The sequence below is a fragment of the Lygodium microphyllum genome, chromosome 27 (genome assembly GCF_053477565.2).
Source record: "Lygodium microphyllum isolate KBCC chromosome 27, Lygodium_microphyllum_v1.1.10, whole genome shotgun sequence".
Lineage (NCBI taxonomy): Eukaryota > Viridiplantae > Streptophyta > Polypodiopsida > Schizaeales > Lygodiaceae > Lygodium > Lygodium microphyllum.
The window spans coordinates 32,019,815-32,029,197 of NC_141161.1; the positions used below are offsets into that span (position 1 = coordinate 32,019,815).

The 9,383-nt window shown below is 38.8% G+C and overlaps 1 pseudogene; it reads left to right on the top strand.

Moving 5' to 3' along the window:
* Window positions 1-8,413: 8,413 nt before the first annotated feature.
* Window positions 8,414-8,924, top strand: LOC148012183 (large ribosomal subunit protein eL21x/eL21w pseudogene; annotated as a pseudogene).
* The last annotated feature ends 459 nt before the right edge of the window (window positions 8,925-9,383 follow it).

Here is a 9,383-nt window from a genome sequence, read left to right on the forward strand (position 1 = left end):
TCTTTGTTGAGCGATGTGTGTGCATGAGCTCAGGCATGGCCATATATGCATTTGGTTATGCGTTGGGCCTAATATGTGTGCATTCTTTCACTTTTGAGTCTAGGATACCCTCAGACTAACATATCTTCAAGTTTGAGTGATGCTTGCTGGGCCTTTAGCGAGTGTCATCTGCACATGTGGATGAATGGACATCCATTGGAGAGGGGAATCATTAATTGGCATATTATTACTCTAATCTAATTCAAGTCCCTATAAATTGAACTAAATGTTGGAGAGAGAGAGAGAGAGAGAGAGAGGTGAATATTCAAACATTACAATTAGACCATACAATTAGAGAATATTACTCTCACATGCATTACACAGCAAAAATGAATAAAGTTATATCCACATTGTTTGGCATGATAATGATAATTGTTTGTATAGATCAAACCTCAAGAAAGAGGCATCTCACCACATTGTAGGTACCCACTAAATTTTACTCAATTTAGCCTCGTTACAAAAAAGGAAGCACACATTATCATAAAAAGAAAGCACACATTATCACAAAAAGGAAGCACACATTATCACAAAAAAAGTTGTGGCCCAAACACTTCAAAATAACATAAGCGAGACAACAATAGATCATAAGCTTCATCCAAATGTTGGAGAGAGAGAGAGAGAGAGAGAGAGATGAATATTCAAACATTATAATTAGACCATACTATTAGAGAATATTACTCTCACATGCATTACACTGGAAAAATTAATAAAGTAATATCCACATTGCAAGACATGATAATTCTTTATATAGATCACACCCTCAGTCTCATACTCTGTTGATAAATACATAGGGTAGCCTATACTTACATCCCCCATCCTATTAGTATGAAAGCTCACATCACTCAGAATTTGTGAATGAAGATTAGCTTCATCTTGTTGATGATATCAAATAGTATTGGTTGATAAACCACCCAAACCACTTGAGACTTGTTGAAGAACACTCTAGGTGTGCTTTGTCTCGCATACAACACCATATAAACCTTTAGCTTGTTCATGCAACTCTACAGAGTAAATGGCAAGCGCATGATTGACTCGTGTGGATAAACTCATTTGCAATTCCATCAACTCATTCATCTTGGTCTCAAGGTGTTTAAACTCTAAAGAACTTGAAGCAGTCTCTATGTTTCTTCGAATCCTTGCTGTCCTTGTGGATTTAGTAACATGCCTTCCCTATTGCCTTGCCACTTCTTTCATCTTTCGCACATTCCACATTTGGCTGTAACAAAATACACAAATGACATAAAAAATAAAATTTTTAATAGGAGAAAAGAAAGAAAATTTCAATCATAACAGGCCTTACTCCAAGAAAAGGTAGCAAACACCCTTGGACAGGAAGCTAGTTGTGGAAAAGGTGGCAACACTCCGCAATTTAGAATAGCTAGCTCATCAACTGCAATCTCCAAGATGCAATTCCAAATCCGTCTCCCTTGTGGTGTGCTATGTCTTGTGCTTCTATCAATGTGCCTAACCCTTATATAGCAAACGACCTCTTCTATATGCAATTCAAGTTCTTGATCTATTGGCTACCTCCCTAGGTACGTCTAAAAGCCTGTGATTTGCAAGAGGGGTTGTCAACTACCATTCTTCTAGTTTCAAATGAATTTTAATAGGTTTAATGCCTTGCTATAGCAATTGAGTCGTCAAATGAATGGTCACAATTGAGGAGGACTTGCTCAGGATGATGCTTATGATCTATTATTGTCTCACTTATATTATTTTAAAGTGCTTGGGCCAGTGCTTTTTTTGTGATGATGTGTGCTTCCTTTTTGTGAAGCCTATACTGGTTTTAATGTAACGAGGCTAAGTTGAGTAAAATGTATTGGGTACTTACAAGTTGGCGAGCACTATGTATGCATGTGCTCATGCATGGTTGCTTATGCATGTGTTCATGCATGACTATTCTTTTATCTTTGAGTCCAAGTCACTTTTGATTTAGGGTTTTTAGTTGTAAATGTGTTTATCGATTTGTGTCTTCAATGGCTTTGAGATTTCTCGATTGGGACTCTTATACTCTATTGAAAGTTTCATGTAGTCATCATGGAACAAAGTAAAGCCATGGACGATGTTTCAGACATAGTGCATTCGACTCCATTGAATGCAATTGATTTGGTTGAATTAAAGAGAAGAGCAATGTAGATTTTGTGTTTCTATGGAGGCAATGTTGAATGATAGACAGAGAGTTGCATATAATGCAATTATAGGTGCTATTGATGGAAAGTCTGGGAATGTTTTTTTTTTAATGGTCCTGGTGGGTCTAGGAAGACATTTCTTTACAAGTGTTTGCTTGCTAGGCTACGCAGTGATCGACATATAGCATTAGCAACAACATCATCTGGAATTGTTGCTTTACTTCTACAAGGTAGTCATACTACTCACTCAAGGTTTAAAATTCCATTGGATCTATGTAATCTATCCACTTGTAATATTCCTGTTTAGAGAGATCTTGCTCAACCGTTTAGATAGTCGGGCCTTATTTTGTGGGATGAGGCTCCCATGATACACATGTTTGCATTTCAAGCTGTTAATAGAACTTTAAGAGATATTATGAGCTATGATAAACCATTTGGTGGAAATGTCAATTTTCTTGGAGGTGATTTTAGGCAGATCTTGCCCGTTGTGATGAAGGGCTCCCATGAAGATATTGTTAATGCGGCACTATGTTACTCTCATTTATGGCAGCCTATTAAGGTGCTAAGGTTGTCTGGGAATATGAGGATGTCAATAGTTGGTGGTATAATGGATAATGGATTTATTAGTTGGATTCAAGGGATAGGGAATGGAGTGGGTGTTACAGAGAATTGTGATAAGTTACACATTCCATCTAGCATGGTATTAAAAGGACACTTTATCGAAACCTTAGTTGATAGTGTGTGCGGTGAAGTGTCCACGGTGAGAGACTTTGGAGCATATTTCAACGAGCGTGCTATACTTGCAATGTAGAACACAGAGGTGGCTTCTTTGAATCATTGTGCATTGCAATCAACGCTAGGAAAAGTTATACAATACTATAGTGCGGATTCAATTGCAGAGATGGATGATAGCTCATTTTTATACTCTATAGAGAATTTAAATATACTAGATCTTGGAGGTTGATTTTCTCCCCATCTATTGCTGCTAAAGATGAATGCACCTATTATTCTACTTAGGAACTTAAATCCAACAAAAGGTTTGTGTAATGGTACACGGTTGATATGTAAGGCATTCAATAAAAAGGTGATAGATGCTGAGATAATAATAGGGACAAATGTAGGGGAACAATTTTTCATTCCTAGGATCACTTTTATTCCTAACACCTTGCAATTTCCGTTTACTATGAGGCGGAGGCAATTTCTTGTTCGACTAGCATTTGCGATGACGATCAATAAGTCACAAGGGACTTTTTTTGTTGTTGGTCTTTACTTAAAGACACTAGTATTTACACATGGACAATTGTATGTTGCATTTTCAAGGGTGAAATCCTCATGCGGTGTGAGGGTCTTACTAGATGAGAATGGAAGCGTTGTGAATGTCATGACGAACATTGTGTACAAGGATGTACTTCAGAAGATGCAATAAGGTGCATTACTTTTTTGAAGAGATGCATATAGAGATGTATTTTTTGGAGGGTGGAATGATATGCTTGCATTTTTGCAGAGATGTATTTGCTGAATTTTGATGGCTTTGTAGTCCTTGCTTGGCATATATGTGAAATGGCCTTTGTGCTATATTCAATTGGTATATACTCGGTGGTAATTGAATATATATTTCCTACACTATATATAAGTGTTTGCTTGACTTTTGCAGATGCCTACTCCAAGCTAGGGCTATTATCCAGCTTTTGAGTATCAGAAGGAACTGCAATGTATCTTGCGCGCAATGACAACACATGATATTATAAGAAGAACGCTTGCAAGGGCCATTGAGTATTTATATGATGATGTCAATATAGACTTTTTACTTTCAGTTTTTTGAGGTGGTGCATTGTGGGTATACTCAATATTGTCGAGCGCATATGGGTAAAGCTAAGCAGGAAAAGAGGTTTCGATGATCTCACACTGATAGAATGACGAGGGGGTGGCCGGCTTATGAATTTAAGGACTTCAATTGTTTTGTGACGCTACATCAAGCTGTGGCAATGCCTAATGTGTTCACGTTTACGTTGTGGGCTTTTAAAATTTTAGGTGCAAGAAAGAGAGGAAAGACTATCATGACCCCTTTACCATCACCGGGACGAAGAGTGGCAATGGGACTTGCTTCACCTGGGATTCTGTGTTGGAGAATGGAAATTTTCCTAGTGATTCCTCAAAGAAAGAAAGCTTCATTTTGGTTACACCGCATGGGAAGTTTCAAAATTTTTGTAGCGTTTGGATGTAGATGCATAGGCATAATCAAGAAGTGATGCTTTGTGGTTTTCTAATACTTGAATTTATGGTACAAAGTTATTGGCTCTTGAGCAAACTTTGGTTTTGGGCTTTGCCTTATCTGTGTGGATTGTTAATATTGCTGAGAGTTTGTATATGATGCTTGGATATGCTTAAACTTTGTGGTTCGTTTCAGCGTAGCAATGTTATTTCTGATTGTGACATCCAAGGATCATGTAGAGCTACTTCTAACTATTGCGCAGAGCAAGTATGGGTGCAAAAATACAATATTGGTACATGGTCATTGCATGTATATATGTGTCTATGTACTCCTAGATGCAAATGCATGCTTGGCCTTTTGTACATGCGTGTAAGAGAGAGAGAGAGAGGGAGAGAGGGAGGGAGGGAGACAGTGAGTGAGTGTGAATAGAGAGGGGAGAGGTGTAAAAGGGGTGAGAGAAAGAGTAGAGGAGAGGGAGGGAGGGAGGGAGGGAGGGAGGGAGACAGTGAGTGAGTGTGAATAGAGAGGGGAGAGGTGTAAAAGGGGTGAGAGAAAGAGTAGAGGAGAGGGAGGGAGGTAGGGAGGGAGACAGTGAGTGAGTGTGAATAGAGAGGGGAGAGGTGTAAAAGGGATGAGAGAAAGAGTAGAGGAGAGGGATAAAAGAGGAGAGGAAGGGAGAGGTGAAAAGGGGGGAGGGAGGAAGAGATAGAGGTTGCGGAGGGATAAGAAATATAAAAAGGGAGGAGGGAGGGAATGAGGATGATAGAAGTGGGAAAGAGAGATGGGTAACAAACATACAAGAGAAGAGTTGCAAATGGAGGGGGGGTGAAGAGGGGTAGGGAGAGGGAGGAAGAGGAAAAAAATAGTGAGAGAGATTTGGGATAGAGAGAAGATAGTGAGCAAGCATATGGTTTCTTGCACTCAAGGATACAAAATATGCATTTCGTATGTCTTTTGTTTATGGTTTGGTGCAATGTTATTTCCAATTGTAACATCCAAGGATCGTACAGAGCTACTTCTAGATATCATGCAAAGTACGTATGGGTAAAGTTTATGAGTTTAGTGCATAAAAGGCATTGCATACATATATGAGTCTTTATACATCTAGATGAAAATGCATGTCTATCCTTTTATGCATGTGTACACGAGAGAGAGAGAGAGAGAGAGAGAGAGAGAGAGAGAGAGAGAGAGAGAGAGAGAGAGAGAGAGAGAGAGAGAGTGTGTGTGTGTGTGTGTGTGTGTGTGTGTGCGTGCGTGCGTGCGTGCGTGAGTGAGTGAGTGAGTGAAAAGACAGGGAGAGATGTAAAAATTGTGTGGGAGAGGGGTTGCAAACAAAGGAGAGGCATAGACCGGGGGGGGAGGGAGGAAAACATTGTGGATATACTCAGTGTTTTCAAGTGCATATGGGTGAAGCTGAATAGGATAAGAGGTTTCGACAATCTCACACTGAATAGGATAAGAGGTTTCGATGATCTCACACTGGTAGAATACCAAGAGGGTGGCTAATGTATGAATATAAAGACCTTGATTGTTTTGTGACATTGCATCAAGCTATGACAATGCCTACCAAGTGGTTTACGAATGTTAGGCTAGGTATTGTTGTTTTAATGTTAAGTAGTCTTTGTTGGTTGTTAGATGTGCTTACGTTTACGTTGTGGGCTTCTAAAATTTTAGGTGCAAGAAACATAGGAAAGACTATCATGTCCCTTGTACCATCAACAAGACGAAGATTGGCAATGGGGCTTGCTTTGCCTAGCCATGCTATATTGGAGAATGGAAAATTTCCCAGTGATTTCTCAAAGAAAAGAAAGCTTTGTTTTGGTTAGGCCCCATGGGAAGTTTCAAAAATTTTGTAACATTTGGATGTAGATGCATATGCACAATCAAGGAGTGACACTTTGTGGTTTGTTGATACTTGAATTTGTGGTGCAAGGTTATTGGCGCAATCTCTAGAACAAACTTTGGTTTTGGGCTTTGCTTCACCTATGTGGGTTATTAATACTGAGAGTTTGTATGTAATGCTTGGATACACTTAAACTTTGTGGTGTGGTTCATGTATATTTCATTTGTGGTTTGTTTCACCGTAGCAATGCTATTTCTCATTGTAGCATTCAAGGATCATCTAGAGCTACTTCTAATTGTTGTGTAGAGCAAGTATGGATACAAGTTTCCAAGTTTGGTGCATGGTCATTGCATGCATATATGAGTCTATGTACTCCTGGATGCAAATGCGTATCTGGCCTTTTATACATGTGTGTAAGAGAGAGAGAGAGAGAGAGAGAGAGAGAGAGAGAGAGAGAGAGAGAGAGAGAGAGAGAGAGAGAGAGAGAGAGAGAGAGAGAGAGAGAGAGAGAGAGAGAGCGAGAGAGAGGGAGGGACAGAGTGATTGAGTGAGTGAGTGTGGATACTAAGGGAGGAGGTGTAAAAGGGGTGAGAGATAGAGGGGTTGCGAGTAGAGGAGAGTAAAGCATGTGATGTTTTTTGTGCTCAAGGGTGGCAATGTGACTGTGCTGTATGGAAGTGAAGCTACCATGTGATAGCATTAGCATGAGATAGTGAATCATGTGATGTTTTTGTGATAGCATTACCTACTGTGCGACACAGCAGCTTCATCTCCCTTGCACCCTACTTTGCAGCAGTGAAGCTATCGCGAAGTGAGACAATGTTCCTTGCGCACGAACTGCACAATGAACACTAGTAACTAACAAGATAAAAGGCTTCTTAGCCTTTCTATTTTAATTTCTCATTTTCTTTTTCGAGATTGTGAAAGAGATCAGGTGTTGTTAAGGGCTTTGAGTTCCCCTTCACAATAAGGCCATGATAAAAGCCATGAATGTGTAATTTTTTATAAAATGCCTTCCATTCAACAATTATTTGGCTTGGCAATACCTCACTTTAGTGACATACTATGGGACATAGCTACTATTAAGAATGATTTTTAAGGTTCTTGGAGTTTTGAAAACCATACCGAGGCCTTTTAAAAAAGGATGGCTTAGCTCAAAAATTTTGTTTCATTAACTATGGATTGGCAAACACAAGTTTATGTAGTAGAAAGTAACCATTTGAGAATGATTATTCTAAAACAAATCCAACAATTACTCCACCCAAACAAGTAGATGAAGCAATAGCATGCTTTGTTCTGGGAAGGTTATTTTATCAATTTGAGCCTGCAAAACATCAACATCAGTCCACTTACACTTTTGTCAACGGTCAACCAGATTTCAATGGAATCCTGTATTGTATGCATAGCTATGACCATATAGGCCACCTTACTTCTAGCTTTTATATGACGTAAGTTAATCAGCTCATCTAATGTTCTCCAAAAACTAAGATTTAAAGAACACATTTTCCACTTTTGAAAAGTGCTCTATTTTCATCCAATGCTTCTAGTATAATAGCAAAGAATTTGTATCCACATTAATTTTAAGAATAAATATTTCCCACCTTAAGAAGGTTTTGTTTCTTATCCCACAGTTGTGTGTTAGAAAAACTGTTAGAGTGTTCAAGAGAAACTATGCCACAATTTTCAAGTTAACAGCCTACTTCAACCAATCATTGCTTGCCATAACACGCACTCAACGTATGTGTCATGTGTTTGTTAGCATTGCCATTTAGGGTATGTGCTTATACAATGGTGTGGTGACGAGGTGGTGCAAATCCCCAAAAAATTACCCATTCTTAACTTCAGTTAAGTAGTCTAGTTAGCCTTGAAATATGTGGGTATCTTTCTTTTTGGAAAAAAAAAGAGTTTATTTTAAAATTTTGAAGAAAAAGGTCTCTCTCTCTCTCTCTCTCTCTCTCTCTCTCTCTCTCTCTCTCTCTCTCTCTCTCTCTCTCTCTCTCTCTCTCTCTCTCTCTCTCTCTCTCTCTCTCTCTCTCTCTCTCTCTCATAGTAAAAGGGTGATGCTCTACTTTTTAAAATAAACGAGGTACGCACACACAAGGTGGAAAAAACCCTAAAGTTTGAGTTTTTATATATTGCTCTTTCTTTTCATTCCTATGTGTGTGTATGAACTCACTATGCCTACGGGCCATGGTCTCTGATCTCACACATGCAATTTTTTCTCATGGCTTTCCATCACAAGGGTTACATCCCTCTCTCCACCTGCACACCTACATGATTGGGGACTATGTGGACATCAAGGTGAATAGTGTCTTCCACAAGGGTATATGGCATAAGTTCTATCCTGCACCACTTCTATGGAAGTGTATATGATCAATGAAGCCTTTGTTTTCCTTGTTTATGTAGATTTGAGATATATTAATCTTTTGCCTTCCATGTATTTTACAAGTAAATAATAGGATTGTAAGGAGGAGAATCCATTTCTGCAGCATGTTCAGCCTTCCTAATGCAAGGAGGATTTCTAGATAGAGTCCAAAAAAACGATTTGCTAAAGGTAGAAGCCAAAGCAAAGGGGAGAACATCTCTACCAAAAAGGTAGCCTGAAGGTCCAACACCTAGATTTATAGTGGAGGGTGCATCTTTGGAGACTGTTACACCCATTTCCTATGATGTTGTCAATTATCTTAAAGAAGGATATTAAATTACCGATATCATTTATTATATTTTCTTTTCTTTTTGTGCAGTTAACACTTTTAACAGGGATGTCCTACCTCTAGCTTTAATGGGCAAGCAAATCAAACTTTTTCTCCAAATGTGTTATTTTTTTCATGTATGTGATCTAATGACAATGGTACTTCTAGCTTTAATGGGCAAGCTTTGGTAGCTAGAGATTGAAACATGATAGTTTGTGATGGAGGTAGATCACAGGGATCAAGTTGCAAGATTGAGAAAGAAAGATTTAGGTAGGATGAACTTGATCTAGATCATCAATTGAGAGATCTTGCTTTAACTCTTAATGATGATTTGAATTATTCTTTTTTCACATGGCATGAGTAAACATCATGGGGAGACATCAAGAGGAGCTAGGCTTGATTGCATATGTGCAAATCATGATGCATGGTGGATGGCTTCATGGTACAAAATAAGGTTGTTTTATGAT